General features: G+C 39.3%; 1 long non-coding RNA gene across 1 annotated transcript; it reads left to right on the top strand.

Moving 5' to 3' along the window:
• Positions 1-1,694: 1,694 nt before the first annotated feature.
• On the top strand, positions 1,695-18,927 carry LOC109029136 (uncharacterized). The gene is made up of 3 exons (XR_002008167.2): positions 1,695-1,822; positions 3,296-3,823; positions 17,327-18,927. It is a non-coding gene; the product is annotated as an uncharacterized lncRNA (long non-coding RNA).
• Positions 18,928-19,004: the final 77 nt, after the last annotated feature.

Below are 19,004 nucleotides of genomic sequence, written 5' to 3'. Positions count from 1 at the left end.
GGAAGAGTTCCCTTAAGGCTTGGGCTAGCCTTCATCTGGGCCGGAAGAAGATTGTATGGTTGGACTGACAGTGACCACTTTTTTCAAGGTGGGCTTTTAAAGAATTAGGATAGTTAAGTGCATAAATAGACAGGCGGGCAAACATAATATAATTCTAGAATTAACTTTGGAACTCTTACAAGTCTTCAATATTAGAGATGAAGAAATAAAGTCATGGAGATACTGAGGAACTTCACTCAGCACAGCTGGTTAATGTCAGTAAAGCTAGCATCCACATGTTCACATCCTATCTCACGTTCTTTCTACAACCCCAAGAGGCCTTACTTCACTTAAATTGAAGTCAAATCCCAGCTATTCAGAAACCACAAAGAACAGTCTTCAAATGAGGACACAGACCTGAGAATTTGAGTGAAGGCCTTGGGACAGAACATGGCTAACACTTCCGGAACCCCCAGGCTTGTGATATTCGATTACTCCCTGGCTCCTCTTTCAGAGCCTGTGGTTTGGACAATAAGAAAGAGTGAAGTTGTCCTACAGACAGAGGGAAATAAATGTGGAGGTTGTCCTACAGAGAGAGGGAAATAAATAGAGGGAAATGATGGAGGCTCTAAAGGGAAGTCAAACAGAAAAAAAAATCTCAGATAAGAAAAGGAATCACGGGAACAGAAGCACATATTGAATGGAAATCTGCTCTAAAATACCTCCCTATGGTCTTTCAGCCTCTGCTTGAAGTCTGCCCACAATAGAGTGCTCTGTACAAGGGAGGCAACCAGATTTATTATTAATGAAATTACTTAGAAACTATTTCCTTGGTTGGACTGAAATGTGCTTCCTAGTGACCTCTGTTACTTTAGGAGAATTTTGCTCTGAACTACAGAGCAGTTCCCTCCTTGTCACTGGAGGTGTCAGAGCAGAGGCTAGAAGTCCTGAGTCAGTGATGCTCCAGGGAGTTCCTTCCATGGGGTTGGAGGTGGCAAGACTCAAATCTCTCACTGGCTTCAAGAATCATTTATGCCTTGTTTCTTCCCCACCTAGGCCACTCTTCCACCTGCTCATGGACTCCTCGGGAAATTTTACAGATTCTTTCACACCATAAACGATGGGGCAGGAAAGATTCACTCAGTAATTCAGAGGCATTCACATTTTTTACTTTGTTATAGTTTAATTTTTAGCAGATGGGCTCAGAAATTCATCTATGAGAAGGCCCTATGAAAGAGTCTATTTGAAATGTTATAGGGACATACATTTCTCTTATATGTTGATCAATGTTTGGCATAACCCATATGTAAGCCAAGCATGAACAAAAGCTTTGATCAGACCTATTTCTTCCTCTTTGGTCACTCTTCCAAGAACTCCAATTTCATGATGTTGCTTTAGTAGAATTTAAAGAGCAGGCTAATACTGTGTACTTAATAGCATTTAGTTTTGTATCATCTCAGGATATTAATTACAAACAACAAAAGCTCACTCTGACTGATTAAACAGAAAAAGGGTTTATTAAAATATTATTGGGTAGATTATAGAACTCTTGGAAAAGCCACAGAACCAGGCTTGAGGCTAAGCATATAGGAGAAATGTCCAAAAACCACACCACAAAACTAGCCTGGTGAGGAAGTTCTACTGCCACAGCGACTGCTCCACCATTGCTACATCATGCCAGGAACACGTCCTTGCCTCCTCAGCCAGCCGCAAAAGGGAGCCACCACCCCTGCCAGCAAAATATCTTCTGCAAGGAGACCCTCTTCCAATTGTTCCTTTCCAGAGCATAGCTCTGATTGGTAGAGCCTCCGTCACAGGGCGCACCCTGACTGCAAAACAGACTGTGAGATTTACTTTCTGGGTTCTACCTTAGGGAGAAGGAATACAAGTCTGTAAAATAGTCCATACATAGTGACAGTGTGCAAAGAGTACTGGAAAGCAAGTGAAAAGATTACATATATTTGCTACAAGCCCAAATTATCACTGGTTTTAGATCCAGGCAAGTTGAGACAACACCTGCACTGTCAGCCACATATTTGAAGCATCTGTCAGGGCATCCAGTTTTGCTAGCTGAAAATGACCTGGATGGATGCTGAGCTTAAAAAAAAGAAAGAAACAAAAGAAAAGAAAGAAGAAACAATTAATACCTCAGGCAGCAGGCTGTACCCTAGAGTAAGGTAGACCTAACTGTATTTATTAATTGTGCTATGATGTTGACTGCTAAGATGTTATCATGGGTCCCAGACCCAGGGAATTGTTAGAATGATCAGAGCTAATATTGTGAGCTTAACAATTCCACCTGATATCTCCTCTATATCTTCCATTTACTTTTCTCCATTTCACTCTTGCTACCTTCATCCAGGTACCATCATCTCTCACTTGGATTAATCGTAAGAACCTCTTAACTGGTCTTCAACTCCCAATCCCCTATAAGCTAAACACCACTCTGCCAAAATGATCTTTCAAAAATACAAAGGCAAGTGTGTTATCCTGCCTGCTGTCCTTCCTTCAATGGCTTCCTGTTACACTTAGAAAAAATAGTTGAACTCCTTAACATTGACCCGTAAGGTTCTAATTGTTTGGCTCTTCCCGTAAGTCCAGTCCATGCAACGCTCCTCTCCCTGGGTTTGGCTTAACAGGCCCTGGTCTCTCTATTCCCGATATGTGCTAGGTTCGTTCTTCCCTCCCAGCCTTCACACATGCTGCTCTCTCAGCCAGGAACTCTCCCTGATGGACTTTCATGTTCCATACAAGGTTCAGGCAAACTCTCATGGATTCTTTCAGATGAGGTTAGTTCCCTCTGTTTTATGCTTTTATAAATCTGAACAACTCCTTCATGACACACATAACCATTATACTTAAGTAATTATCAAGGTAACCATTTGCTTTGTTTAATGTCTGTTATCCTTGCTGAATTTAAATTCCATGTGTTATTCACCACTGCTATATGCCCAGCACCTCACAGTTCCTAAGACATATGAGGCCTCAATAAATATTTCTTGGCCAGATGTGGTGGCTCATGCCTGTAATCCCAACACTTTGGGAGGCCAAGGCAGGTGGATCACCTGAGGGCGGTGAAACTCCATCTCTACTAAAAATACAAAAATTAGCCAGATGTGGTGGTGCATGCCTATAATCCCAGCTACCCAGGAGGCTGAGACTGGAGAATTGCTGGAACCCCGGAGACAGAGGCTGCAGTGAGCTGAGATCATGCCACTGCACTCCAGCCTGGGCGACAGAGCAAAACTCCATCTCAAAAAAAAAAAAAAATTGTTGAATGGTTTTTACAGTCCGGTTCATTTCTCTTTCCTCCTAGAAATGAAGACTTGGCCATGCAAGCAAGGGGAGGTGAGACCTGATACTGCCAGAGAAGGAATAGGGCACTGTCAACTCACTAACTGGGTCCTAGTATTGGCTGTGTAACCCTAGACAAGTTACTTTACATTTCTAGACCTCAGTTCAGCAGTTGGAACACATGGACTTTGGATTTTCTTCTTCCTGGAACTTCCTTTATGCACTCGTGTTTGTTACTCACACATGTATTTATCCATTGTCCATGTCTGCTTGTCAGTTTTAGTTACCTCCTACCCCCACCTGTCCAAGGTGCTCTTGTCCTCAGAAGATCCCAGTGGCATGAATAAGACAGACTTGGAAACTTTTATCCTAGATAAAACTGGTCTGGAACACATAAAAAGTATTTCCCCAACAATTTTGATTCACTTCAATTCCTGAAAACTAACTTTTGACTTTCAAAGAAAATTCCACTTTGGCAGCTCTACAGGTACTAACAACAGTTTTCCCTTACCTGGAAGAAGAGCCTTGGAGGAGAAAACACACCATGTCGGTATGGGTGTGACAAAGTACTTTTTCTAGCATTCCTGGGGCTCACAGAGAAGGCATTTATCAAGGAGCGAGATGAAAGCAGACTCAGATTTCATATAGCCAGTTCTTGCAGTCCATGTCAGTAAAAGTGGAAAAGCCCAGCAATAATGCATTGTCTCATTAAGGCTAATGTGAGTAAGATAATTCGAGTATGTAGATTTCTGGTAGTGTAATTTCATCTCAACAAAGAACTTAGAACAATGAGAAAAGTAAATAGAAACCATAATCCTGTCATAACAGCCCCTGGAACCTGTGAGCGCAAGGGGGATCTAGAATATTTCCAATGCCCCCTTGCAGTTAGTTAATCCCCTCCCAAAGGCACTGTTCAGATTCCTCACCGTAGGTTAGTTTTCCTTATTCTGCATTTCCCTGACTAACAGTGTTGTTAAGCACGTTTTAATATGATTTATATACACAGAATCATACAGAACATACTCTGCTGTGTTTGGCTTATTTGCTAAACGTAGTGTCTTGATACACATCAAATTCCTGCTTTTTTAATACTTTCTTAAGTTTTCTTAATGCTAGGCAGTATTTCATTGTATGAATTTTCCATAATTTATTCATTTACCTGCAGATGGACATTTAGGTTATTACAATTTGGGGCTATATGAACAAAGTTGTTACGAATATTTATGTACAAGTCTTTCGTGGACATGTTATTTCTCTTAAATGAATATTTAGGGGCGGAGCTTCTTGGTCATAGCATGGTTGTATGTTTAACTTTATAAGAAACCGCCAAATTGTTTTCTGCATTGGTTGTGCCACCTTACATTCATACTAGCACTGTATGAGAGTTCCAGGGGCTCCACCTCCTTGCCACACTTGCTTTGTCATTAATTTTAATATTAGCCATTTTCATGGGTCGGAAATGATATCTTATGGGGCTTTTTAACTGCATTTCCCTGACTGATAATATGGTTAAGGATTTCACATGCGTTTTGGTCATTTATACATTTTCACTTGAACATAAATGTGGGTCTATTTCTGAGTTCTTTATGCTTTTCATTTATCTATATGTGTATTCATACACCAAAACCACACATTCTTGATTGATGAACATTTACAGTAAGTATTGAAACCAGATAGTGTGAGACCTACAACTTTGTTATTTTCCAAGATTGTTTAAACTTTTCTAGATTCTTTGAATTTCCACGTAAATTTTAAATTTGGTCCATTAAGTTCTCCAGAAAGAAAGCCAGCTGGGATTTTTATTAGGATTGCAAGGAATAAATAGATCAATTTAAGAGGACTGATACATTCAAAATAGTGTGTTATCCAATATGTGAACCTATATCTCTTCATTTATTTGGGTCCTGTCTAGTTTTTCTCCAGATTGTTTTATTATTTTCAGTGTAGCAGTCTTACAAATTTTTGTTAAATGTATTACTAACATTTTATCTTTTTATGCTGTCATAAAGTTATTTCTAAATTTTATTTCCAATTGTGTGGTGATGGTTTATAGAAATATAATTGATTTCTATATATTGACCTTATATTCTGTGGCCTTGATAAAGTTACATATTAGTTCCAATACATATTTCTATAAGTTTCTTAGGAATTTCTGCATGGGCAATTATGCCATTTGTGAGTAAAGACATTTGTGCTTCTTCTTTCCAATCCATGCTTGTACTTATTTTTCTTACCTTATTGCACTGGCTGGAACTTCCAGGAAATGTTAGAATAGAAGTAGTAAATTGGGATATACTTGCCTTGTTTCTGATATTAGGGGAAAAATATTTCACAGTTAATATAATGTTAGCCAAGGCTTTTCATAGATGACCTTCATCGCATAGAGAAAATTTCTTTCTGTTCCTAGTTTGCAAGAGTTTTATCCTCAATGCATGTTGAATTTTGTCAAATGCTTTCTCTACATCTATTCAGATGATATAATTTCTTCCTTTATTCAGTTAATTTGGTGAATTACATTTATAATATTAAATAAACCTTGCATTCTGTGACAAATCCTCTTAATATATTGCTAGACTCAATTTACTGATATTTTCTTAAGGATTTTTGCTTCTATGCTCCTGAGGAATAATGATCTGTAACTTTCTTTTCATTTAATGTCCTTGTCAAGTTTCAATATCAGGGCTACATTAACCTGAAAAAGACTTGGTGAATATTCCCTCTTTCTCTGTTTTATGAAAGAAATTATGTATGATTGAAATTTTTATTTCTTAAGTGTGTGGTATAATTCGCCAGTTAACCCTTTTGGGCCTGGGGCATTCTATATGGGAAGGTTTTAAACTATGGGTTTTATTTCTGTAATAATTTTAGAGATTGTCTCAGTCAGGGTACAATGAGAGGAACAGAACCAGTTGGAAATGTACTTCAGAGATTTACTACAAGGACTCAATTTACGTGATTGCAAAGGCAGCTAGGCAAGTCTAAAATCCAGAGGTCAGGACATCAAGAGGATAAGCTGGAACTCTGTCATAGGCTGAAGCTGTAATCCACACATAAAATTTCTTCAGGGAAGATTTAGCTTGGCTTTTAAAGCCTTTCAACTGATTGAATCAGACCAGCCTATATAAACTAGGATTTTCTCCCTTACTTAAAGTCAATTCATAATGGACTTTAATCACATCTACCTTCACAGCAACACCTAGATTAGTATTTGATTGAGTAACTAGGGACTGTCATGCAGCCAAGCTGACACATCAAAAGACCATCACAGGGCTGTCAAGTTTTCATTTCTTTATGTGTTAGTTTTTTATTTTCAAGGAATTTGTGCTTTTCATCTAAGTTGTAGAATTCAATATGAAGTTGTTTATAATATCCACTCATTTTAAGTATAACAATGTCACGCCTATCATTTGTGAAATGGTTTCTATTCATTTTTAAATATACAATATCATCGTGTGTGTGAAGGTACTCATGCCACAAACTAAATAAGGATAATAATTTTTGAAGTAATGATAGTAGTCATAATAATAATTTTTAAGACCTAGGATTCATCTCTTATTCCTCTTTTCCTCACCTCCCACATACTACTTCTTCCTAGATCCCAAGTTCTGCCTTAAGCTTATTATCACTTCTCATCTTCTCATTATCTTCAATATTCTTACCCTAATTAGAGCCACCATCATCCTCACCTGAACCACTGCAGAAGTTTCCTATCTTGTGTCCTGATTTCTATCTTGTCTCCTTATTCCTATCTTGTGCCATAGCAATCCCATATCAGAACAACCACAGCAATCACATAAAATATAGAGAAGATTATGTCCTCCCTAATTGAAATGATCAAATATCTTGCCATTGTAGCTAGAGAAAAATCTGAAGACCTTACTGTCCTACAAAGCACTTCATGCTGTGGCACTGACTCTTATGCTGACTTCATCATATCTTTCTTTCCTTGTTCACTAAGTTGCAGGAATATTGGCATTCTGGTGGCTTCCTTCCATTTAAAGTAACCTTTTAACTGACTAAAATTGAAGTATAAATTCATAAAAGCTCACCAAGTACAGGTATACAACTCAATAAACTTCATAAGCTAAACAACCATGCAACCAATGCACAAATGAAGAAATAACATGTTACCAGCATCTCAGAAGCAGTCCACCTGGGAAGCAGGTCCTCAGAAGCAGTCTGAGTCACTACCAGCCCCCAAACATTACCTTTTTCCTGGCATCTAACACTGTACATTTGTTCTTCAGGTTCTGAACTGTATATAAAGGGAATCATACAGTATGAACTCTTTGGTGCCTGGATTTTTTTTCCTCAAAATCATGTTTGTGATACTGATTCATTTTCTGGTTTGTAGATATAGATTGCTCATTCTCATTGCTGTATGGTATTTCTCTATGAGAATATACTACCATTTATGCATCCATTTTATTGCTAAAAGGTATTTTAGTAGTTTCCAATTTGGAATTTTTAAAAATAGTGCTAATGTGAATATTTACGTATTTGTCCTTTTGTGACTATATGTACACACTTCTGTTAGGTACATACCTAGGAAAATATAATGACTGGGTCAGAGGATAAGGATGTGCTCAGCTCTAGTGAATACTGTTAACTTTTCCAAATTCTTTCTACCATCTATTATTCTCATCAGCAGTGTATGAAAGTTGCAATTGCTCCACACTCTGTCTAAACTTGCTATTGTCTATCTTTTCTCGTGTTAGCCATTTCGGTGGCTATGTGGAGATAACACGTTGTGACTTGAATTTGCATTTCTCTTATGAATGATGAGATTAAACTCTTTATTATATGTTTATTGGAAATACGGAAATGCCCTTTCATGAATTGCCTGTTCAAGTTGTTCAGATATTTTTCTATTTGCTCATTTCTTGTTTTTTGGTTGATCTGTGAGTGGGAACACATGTGTATATATGTTCTGGGAACAAGCCCTTTGTTAAATATAGATATTACATACAGCTTATCCATCTCCGTGGCTTGACATTTTGCAATCTTGGTGGTGATTTTTATAATCAGAAATTTTTAATTTTAATGAAATCCAATTTGTCATTTTTCCACCTTATTGGTATGCTTTTTATTACCTGATTAAGGAATCTTTCCTATTGACAAGATCTGAAGACATTCTCCCAGAGTTTAGAATTTTGTTTGTTTTTGGTTGTGTAATATATTTTTATTTTCTATGGGTACATAATATACATATTTATGGGGTACACATGACATTTTGTTACACACATAGAACGTATAATGATCAAGTCACAATATTTAGAATATCCATCACCGTGAGCATTTACAGTTTATCTGTGGTGAGGACGTTTCAGTTCCTCACTTCCAGATATTTTGAAAGATACAACACATTCTCATTAACTATAGTCAGCTCACTCTAATATCAACCATTAGAACTTGTTTATTCTATTTAACTATATGTTTGTACCCATTAACCAACCTCTCTTTATCCCCCACAACCCCATGCACATACACGCCTTTCCCGGCCTCTGGTAACTATCATTCTATTCTCTACCTTCATGAAATCACCATTTTTAGCTCCCACATATGATGGAACATGTGATCATTGTCTTTCTGTGTCTGGCATATTCTATTTAACATAATGACCTCCATCCAGTTTCATCCATTTTGCTGCAAATAATATGATTTCCTTATTTTTATGGCTGAGTAGTATTCCATTTTATATATATATATATATATATATATATATATATATATATATATATATATATATATATAAAATATTTTCTTTGTGCATTCGTCTGTTGATGGACTCTTAGGTTGATTCCAGATCTTTGCTATTGTGATAGTGCTGCAGTAAACATTAGGATGCGTATATCCTTTTGATATACTGATTTTCTTTCCTTCAAATAAATACTTAGTAGTGGGATTGCAGGATCACATGGTAGTTCTATTTTTCGTTATTTGAGAAATCTCCGTACTGTTACCCATAATGGCTGTAATAATTTGCATACCCACCAATGGTGTATGAGAATTCTCTGCATCCTCTCAAGCATCTGTTATTCTTCATCTTTTTGATCATAGCCATTCTTGCTGGAGTGAGAGGATATCTCACTGTGGTTTTAGTTTGCATTGCCCTGAGGATTATTGATATTGAGCAATTTTTCATATACTTGTTGGCCATTTGTATATCTTCTTTTTAGAAATGTCTGTTTAGATCCTTTGCCCACTTTTTAACAGGATTGTTTGGTTTTTTGCTGTTGTTTGAGTTCCTGCATACCCAAAATATAATACTTATATTTTGTTTTAAGAATTTTTTTATTAGGTTGGTGCAAAAGTTATCATGGTTTTTGTCATGACTTTATTTTTTTTTATTATACTTAAAGTTCTGAGATACATCTGCAGAACATGCAGGTTTGTTACATAGGTATACATTTGCCATGGTGGTTTGCTGCACCCACCAACCCATCATCTAGATTTTAAGCCCCACATGCATTAGGTATTTGTCCTAATGCTCTCCCTCCCCTTGTACTCCACCACCCCTGACAGGCCCTGGTGTGTGATGTTCCCCTCCCTCTGTCCATGTGTTCTCATTGTTCAACTCTCACTTATGAGTGAGAACATGTGGTGTTTGGTTTTCAGTTCCTGCGTTAGTTTGCTGAGAATGATGATTTCCAGCTTCATCCATGTCCCTGCAAAGGACATGAACTCATTCTTTTTTATGGCTGCATAGTATTCCATGGTGTATATGTGCCACATTTTCTTTAGTCTATCATTTATGGGCATTTGGGTTGGTTCCAAGTCTTTGCTATTGTGAATAGTGCTACAATAAACATGTGTGCACATGTCTTTGTAGTAGAATGATTTAGAATCCTTTGGGTGTATACCAGTAACGGGATTGCTGGGTCAAATGGTATTTCTGGTTAGAGATCTCTGAGGAATTCCTGCATTGTCTTCCACAATGGTTAAGCTAATTTACACTCCCACCAACAGTGTAAAAGTGTTTCTATATATCCACATCCTCTCCAGCATCTATTGTTTCCTGACTTTTTTTTTCTTTTTTTTTTGGGTGGGGACAGTTTCACTCTTGTTGCCCAGGCTAGAGTGCAATGACATGATCTTGGCTCACCACAACTTCCACCTCCTGGGTTCAAGCGATTCTTTAAATTATGCATGGTGGTGCAAGCCTGTAATCCCAAGTAGCTGGGATTACAGGCATGCACCACCACACCCAGCTAATTTTGTATTTTCAGTAGAAACAGGGTTTCTCCGTGATGGTCAGGCAGGTCTCGAACTCCCAACCTCAAGTGATCCACCCGCCTCAGCCTCCCAAAGTGCTGGGATTATAGGCATGAGCCACCGCGCCTGGCCCCTGACTTTTTAATCATCGCCATTCTACCTGGAGTGAGATGGTATCTCATTGTGGCTTTGATCTGCATTTCTCTAATGTCCAGTGATGATGAGCTTTTTTTCATGTGTTTGTTGGCCACATATATGTCTTCTTTTGACAAGTGTCTGTTAATATCCTTTGCCCACTTTTTGTTGGGGTTGTTTGTTTTTTTCTTGTAAATTTATTTAAATTCCTTGTAGATTCTGGATATTAGACCTTTGTCAGATGGATAGATTGCAAAAATTTTCTCCCATTCTGCAGGTTGCCTGTTCACTCTGATGATATTTTCTTTTGCTGTGCACAAGCTCTTTAGTTTAATTAGATCCAATTTGCCAATTTTGGCTTTTGTTGCAATTGCTTTCGGTGTTTCAGTCATGAAGTCTTTGCACATGCCTATGTCCTGAATGGTATTGCCTAGGTTTTCTTCTAGGGTTTTTATGGTTTTAGATTTTACATTTAAGTCTTTAATCCATCTTGAGTTAATTTTTGTATAAGGCGTAGTAAGGAAGGGATCCAGTTTCAGCTTTCTGCATATGGTTAGACCGTTTTCCAGCACCTTTTATTAAATAGGGAATTCCTTCCCCATTGCTTGTTTTCATCAGGTTTGTCAAAGATCAGATGGTTGTAGATGTGTGGCATTATTTCTGAGGCCTCTGTTCTGTTCCATTGGTCTATATATCTGTTTTGGTACCAGTGCCATGCTGTTTTGGTTACTGTAGCCTTGTAGTATAGTTTGAAGTCAGGTAGCACGATGCCTCCAGCTTTATTCTTTTTGCTTAGGATTGTCTTGGCTATGTGGGCTCTTTTTTGGTTCCACATGAAACTTAAAGTACTTTTTTCTAATTCAGTGAAGAAAATCAATGATAGCTTGATGGGAATAGCATTGAATCTCTAAATTACTTTAGGCAGTATGGCCATTGATTCTTCCTATCCATGAGCGTGGAAGTTTTTCCAGTTGTTTGTGTCCTCTCTCATTTCCTTGAGCAGTGGTTTGTAGTTATCCTTGAAGAGGTCCTTCACGTCCATTGTAAGTTGCATTCCTAGGTATTTTATTTTCTTTGTAGCAATTTTGAATGGGAGTTCACTCATGATTTGGCTCTCTGTTTGTCTATTATTGGTGTATAAGAATGCTTGTGATTTTTACATATTGATTTAGTATCCTGAGACAGCTGTATTTGCTTATCAGCTTAAGGAGTTTTTGGGCTGAGAAAATCGGGTTTTCTAAATATACAATCATGTCATCTGCAAATAGAGACAACTTGACTTCCCCTCTTCCTGTCTGAATGCCTTTTATTTCTTTCTCTTGCGTGATTGCCCTGGCCAGAACTTCCAATACTATGTTGAAACAGGAGTGGTGAGAGAGGGCATACTTGTCTTGTGCAGGTTTTCAAAGGTAATCCTTCCAGTTTTTGCACATTCAGTATGATACTGGCTATGGGTTTGTCATAAATAACTCTTATTATTTTGAGATATGTTCCATCAATACCTAGTTTATTGAGTGTTTTTATCATGAAGGGGTGTTGAATTTTATTGAAGGCCTTTTCTGCATCTATTGAGATAATCATGTGGTTTTTATCATTGGTTCTGTTTATGTGATGGATTACATTTATTGATTTGCGTATGTTGAACCACCCTTGCATCCCAGGGATGAAGCTGACCTAATCGTGGTGGATAAGCTTTTCGATGTGCTGCTGGATTCAGTTTGCCAGTATTTTATTGAGGATTTTCACATCGATGTTCATCAGGAATATTGGCCTGAAATTTTCTTTTTTTGTTGTGTCTCTGCCAGGTTTTGGTATCAGGATGATGCTGGCCTCATAAAATGATTTAGGGAGGATTCCCTCTTTTTCTATTGTTTGGAATAGTGTCAGAAGGAATGGTACCAGCTCCTCTTTGTACCTCTGGTAGAATTTGGCTGTGAATCCTTCTGGTCCTGGGCTTTTGTGTGTGTGTGTGTGGTTGGTAGGCTATTAATTATTGCCTCAATTTCAGAACTTGTTATTGGTCTACTCAGGGATTCGACTTCTTCCTGGTTTAGACTTGGGAGTGTGTATGTGTCCAGGAATGCATCCATTTCTCCTATATTTTCTAGTTTATTTGCTTAGAGGTGTTTATAGTGTTCTCTGATGGTAGTTTGTATTTCTGAGGGATCAGTGGTGATATCCCCTTTATCATTTTTTATTGTGTCTGTTTGATTCTTCTCTCTTTTCTTCTTTGTTAGTCTGGCTAGCAGTCTATCTATTTTGTTAATCTTTTCAAAAAACCAGCTCCTGGATACATTTTTTTGAAGGGTTTTTCATGTCTCTATCTCCTTCAGTTCTGGTCAGATCTTAGTTACTTCTTGTCTCCTGCTAGCTTTTGAATTTGTTTGCTCTTGCTTCTCTAGTTCTTTTAGCTATCATGTTAGGGTGTCGATTTTAGATCTTTCCTGCTTTCTGATGTAGGCATTTAGTGCTATAAATTTCCCTCTTTATGCTGCTTTAGCTGTGTCCCAGAGATTCTGGTACATTGTGCCTTTGTCCTCATTGGTTTCAAAGAACTTATTTATTTCTGCCTTAATTTCATTATTTACCCAGTAATCATTCAGGGGCAGGTTGTTCAGTTTCCATGTAGTTGTTCGGTTTTGAGTGAGTTTCTTAATCCTGACTTCTAATTTGCTTGCACTGTGGTCTGAGAGACTGTTTGTTATAATTTCTATTCTTTTGCATTTGCTGAGGACTGTTTTACTTCCAATTATGTGGTCAATTTTAGAATAAGTGCTATGTGGTGCTGACAGGAATGTACATTCTGTTGATTTGGGGTGAAGAGTTCTGTAGATGTCTATTAGGTCTGCTTGGTCCAGACCTGAGTTCAAGTCCTGAATATCCTTGTTAATTTTCTGTCTCATTCATCTGTCTAATACTGACATTGGGGTGTTAAAGTCTCCCACTATTATTGTGTGAGAGTCTAAGTCTCCTTGTATGTCTCTAAGAACTTGCTTTATGAATCTGGGTGCTCCTGTATTGGGTGCATATATATTTAGGATAGTTAGCTCTTCTTGTTGCATTGATCCCTTTACCATTATGCAATGTCTTTCTTTGTATTTTTTGACCTTTGTTGGTTTAAAATCAGTTTTATCAGAGACTAGAATTGCAATCCCTGCTCTTTTTTTTTCCATTTGCTACATCCCTTTATTTTGAGCCTATGTGTGTCTTTGCAAGTGAGATGGGTCTCCTGAATACAACACACCAATGGGTCTTGACTCTTTATCCACTTTGCCAGTCTGTGTCTTGTAATCGGGGCATTTAGCCTATTTACATTTAAGGTTAATATTGTTATGTGTGAATTTGATCCTGTCATCATGATGCTAGCTGGTTATTTTACACATTAGTTAATACAGATTCTTCATAGTGTCGTTGGTCTTTATATTTTGGTATCTTTTTGCAGTGGCTGGTACCATTTTTTCCTTTCCATATTTAGTGCTTCCTTCAGGAGCTCTTGTAAGGTTGGCCTGGGGGTGACAAAATCACTCAGCATTTGCTTGTCTGTAAAGGATTTTATTTCTCCTTCACTTATGAAACTTAGTTTGGCTGGATATGAAATTCTGGGTTGAAAATTCTTTTCTTTAGGAATGTTGCATATTGGCCCCCACCCTCTTCTGGCATGTAGGGTTTCTGCAGAGATACACTATTAGTCTGATGGGCTTCCCTTTGTAGGTAACCTGACCTTTCTCTCTGTCTGCCCTTCACATATTTTTTTTTCATTTCAACCTTGGAGAATCTGACAATTATGTGTCTTGGGGTTGCTCTTCTCAAGGAGAATCTTAGAGGTGTTCTCTGTATTTCCTGAATTTGAATGTTGGCCTGCCTTGCTAGGTTGGGAAAGTTCTCCTCGATAACATCCTGAAGTGTGTTTTCCAACTTGGTACCATTCTCCCCATCACTTTCACATACACCAATCAATCATATGTTTGCTCTTTTCACATAGTCCCATATTTCTTGGAGGCTTTGTTTGTTCCTTTTCATTCTTTTTTCTCTAATCTTGTCTTCATGCTTTATTTCATTAAGTTGATCTTCAATCTCTGATATCCTTTCTTCTGCTTGATCAATTCGGCTATTGATACTTGTGTATGCTTCACAAAGTTCTCGTGCTGTGTTTTTCAGCTCCATCAGGTCATTTATCTTCTTCTCCAAACTGGTTATTCTAGTTAGCAATTCCTGTAGCCTTTTATCAAGGTTCTTAGCTTTCTTGCATTGGGTTAGAACATGCTCCTTTAGCTCAGAGGAGTTTGTTATTACCAACCTTCTGAAGCCTACTTCTGTCAGTTCATCAAATTCATTCTCCATCCAGTTTTATGCCCTTGTTGGAGAGGAGTTGTGATCATTTGGAGGAGAAGAGGCATTCTTGGTTTTGGAATTTTCAGCATTTTGGGGCTGGTTTTTCCTCATCTTCATGGATTTATCCGCCTTTGAGCTTTAATGCTGACGCCCTTTGGATGGGGTTTTTGAGTGGGTGTCCTTTTTGTTGATGTTGATGTTATTGCTCTCTGTTTGTTAGTTTTCCTTCCAACAGTCAGGCCCCTCTTCTGCAGGTCTGCTAGAGTTTGCTGGAGGTCCACTCCAGACCCTGTTTGCCTGGGTATTACCAGTGGAAGCTGCAGAACAGCAAAGATTGCTGCCTACTCCTTCCTCTGGAAGTTTCATCCCACAGGGGTACCTGCCTGATGCCAGCCAGAGCTCTCCTGTGTGAGGTATCTGTCGACCACTCCTGGGAGGTGTCTCCCAGTCAGGAGGCACAGGGGTCAGGGACCCACTTGAGGAGGCAGTCTGTCCCTTAGTAGAGCTTGAGCACTGTGCTGGGAGATCTGCTGCTGTCTTCAGGGCTGGCAGGCAGGAAATTTTAAGTCTGCTGAAGCTGCACCCACAGCCACCCCTTCCCCCAGGTGCTCTGTCCCAGGGAGATGGGAGTTTTATTTATAAGCTCCTGACTGGGGCTGCTGCCTTTCTTTCAGAGATGCCCCACCCAGTGAGGAGGAATTTAGAGAGGCAGTCTGGCCACAGCCGCTTTGCCATGCTGTGGTGAGTTTGGCTTCCTTAACACTGTAAGGGGAAACGGCCTACTCAAGCCTCAGTAATGCTAGACACACCTCCCCGCACCAAGCTCAATCATCCCAGGCCAACTTCAGACAGCTGTGCTGGCAGCAAGAATTTCAAGCCAGCGGTTCTTAGCTTGCTGGGCTCCATGGGACCCGCTGATCAAGATCACTTCACTCCCTGTCTTCAACACCCTTTCCAGGAGAGTGAACAGCTCTGTCTCACTGGGGCTCCAGGCGCCACTGGGGTATGAAAAAAAACTCCTGCAGCTAGCTCAAGGTCTGCCCAAACAGCCACCTAGTTTTGTGCTTGAAACCCAGGACCCTCATGGTGTAGGCACACGAGAGAATACCCTGGTCTGTGGGTTGCCAAAACCATGGGGAAAGTGTAGTATCTGGGCCGGGTAGCACAGTCCCTCACGGCTTCCTTTGGCTAGGGACGGTAGTTCCCCACCCCTTTGCACTTCCCGGGTGAGGCGACGCCCCACCCTGCTTCTGCTCACCCTCCACGGGCTGCACCCAATGTCTAACCAGTCCCAATGAGATGAACCAGGTACCTCAGTTGGAAATGCAGAAATCACCTGCCTTCCACGTTGGTCTTGCTGGGAGCTCCAGACCAGACCTGTTCGTATTCAGTCATCTTGCCAGCTCTCTTTAAGAAATTTTTTATCTATGTTCATGAAAGAGGTTGACCAAAGTTTTTCTTTTACATTTGAAATTTTTATATTGTTTTCTTCTACTTCAACTTGAATTTCCATTTTATTTCTTTATGACATTTTTAGTGTAACATATGCTTAAATATATTTATTGACTACTCTCTTTGAAAGAATGTGTAAGTACATTGAAATTGAAATATTTGTCTATTATTCCCTATGGTTATAAGGCTCTGTGTTTACAAATTATTCTAAGTCAGACATCATTATACTTATTAGGATTAATAATAATTATTGTTCATTTTACCAAATAAAATATACTTATATTTTATAGATAATTATATTTAAAGTTTTATTAGAAACATTTAATGAACTTATAAGAGCTGTCTCTTTTTTGTTTTCAATTACTTCATAGAACCATAGAAAATATTATCTGTTGATAGTTTCCATCTTTTTATATGTAAGTAAATAAGGAAACTTGTTTATGTGGCTACTCAAGTTGGGTTTCCTGGCAGAGTTGAGGGAGATTGCCAGGACATACAATTTAGTATGCTCCCAGATTCTAACACATAAGATGGGCCATGACAAGGGACACTAATGTTCCTGAAGAAGTAATGATCAAGTTGTAAGTCATAGGGGTAGTACAGAAGGTCCAGGGAAGTTGCCAAGGTGGGATGAGTAAGGAGAAAAAATGCCTTAGGAACAGGGAACACAGAGTCAAAGAAAGGACGATACCAACTCCTGGGAGGGGCAGACACTGCAGTTCCCAGCCATCTGTGGGGCAGCCCCACAAAAGGCTCCTGTGGAGTGGGCAGTCTCAGGAGCGAGTGCAATGGGGATGTCTTGTCACTGACATTAAAGAAAGGGGTAATGAGAGAGGGTGTTTCTCCCTTGTGGTATTTTGGGGAATAATCTTCTTCACTGATGTTGTCTCATACTAAAGTACTTTCTTCTTTCTCTCAGTTTACTTTCAACTAGGGAAAATGTCCTAGCAGCAGCAGAAATAAGGCAAAGTCCCCTGCCAGCACCACTCCCAACTCAGGTCCCACAGCCTTGTCCTCCCCAGGTGCCTGAGCCCTGTCTCCCACCATTCATACAGTAGAAGTCCAGCTGTTAATACCCCTTATGCCAGCAAGACTGCACAGCAAAGCAGAAATGACCCTCAGAAGCCACCTTCTCTGACCTGGACAAGAGGATACTGCACCCCCCGCCCACTTCCATCCCCTTACTTCCAGCAATAATAGGGACCACCACACAACCTAGAAGATGCTACCTGTCTTCAGATTCAAGATGGAAGATATTGTCATAGTCTACTGGGGTCTCCTCCCTGAATCGACAACCCCTCCCAGCTTTTCACCCAGGAGACAACATGGTTTAGACAGAGTGCCACGTTTTCAAACCTTCCACCTGTGATCCAAATATGCCATATTTCCGCCGGCTACCTTCTCTACCACACTGCCTTCTGCTGGCTATATGAGATTCCTGCAAGAACACAGAACATTCACATCTCTGCCTCAATGGAATTCAAAAACTTCATTAATGTTTCTAGGAGCAAACATTGTTAAAAAAATTAACACATGAAAACTGCTTAAATCAATGAAAAATTTGCCAGAATTCTTTACAGCACAACTCCACACTCTTTGATGAAGACAATCACATTGTCTGTTTGTATTTTCTCCCTAATAATCTCCATAAATCCTAACAAAGCTCACCACTTCCTCTGGACTTTGAACCTATTCCAAGACCTATGATGTTTTTTTTCTCTCTCTCTGCTTCCCAATCAAACATATGCATCCCTGACTGGTCATGTCTCTGCTCTTTGCTGGAGATGTAAAAAAGTCAAGAGAGACAAAGTCACAGAGAGACAAAGGACAAATGGAGGAAAGTGGAGACTGAATGGTAAATCCTTGGAAGGACCCTAGAGGCAATCAGGGGCCACCCAAGAGTGACAAGGGGACCTGGTTCAAGTCAGAAGGTCTTCTTTTTCCCTCTGGTTGCCCAGTCTCAGTCTCTGATTTCAGCTGCCTCCAGACCCACCTCTACATGAGGCACCTATCCATTTCTGATTAGGGACTCGCCATGCAGGGAAGGTGAGGAGAGTACACAAAGGAGCCATCAGTGTCAGGGCTGCAGGAGGGATGAGCATGTGACAGGCCCTGCAAGGTTCATAGATGTGTGAGTGCTCAGCATCTGGGACCAGAATTGTGAGCCTGGCTCTGCACAGAGCCCAGTCTGTTGGGGATGGACTCCAGAGAGAGTTATTACTGCAGCAGTTCTCACACTACTTGGCCTTGAAAATAATTTACACACTTAAGATTATTAAGGACCCTAAATAGATTTTATTCATGTGATTTACATCTATTGATATTTCTTGTATTAAAAATTAAAACTAGAAAATTTTAAACACATTTTACATAAGTAGATATTGCACTAGCTGGCAGAGTGATGATGTCATTGCATATCATCTAATCTCCGGAAAATTGTACCATAGACTAATGAAAAAATATGAGTAAAAAAGTCAAATAATGTCAGCATTATGATTAAAATTGTTTTGATCTCACTGACCCTACTGAATGCATCTCAGGGACCCCAAGGTTCCCACACCACACTTTGACAACCACTGATCTAGGGCATGATTGTG

This window comes from Gorilla gorilla, chromosome 1 (assembly GCF_029281585.2).
Source record: "Gorilla gorilla gorilla isolate KB3781 chromosome 1, NHGRI_mGorGor1-v2.1_pri, whole genome shotgun sequence".
In the NCBI taxonomy this organism is placed as follows: Eukaryota; Metazoa; Chordata; class Mammalia; order Primates; family Hominidae; genus Gorilla; species Gorilla gorilla.
The sequence above is the reverse complement of the archived record's forward strand: the minus strand, read 5'-3'. Positions and strand labels throughout refer to the sequence as shown.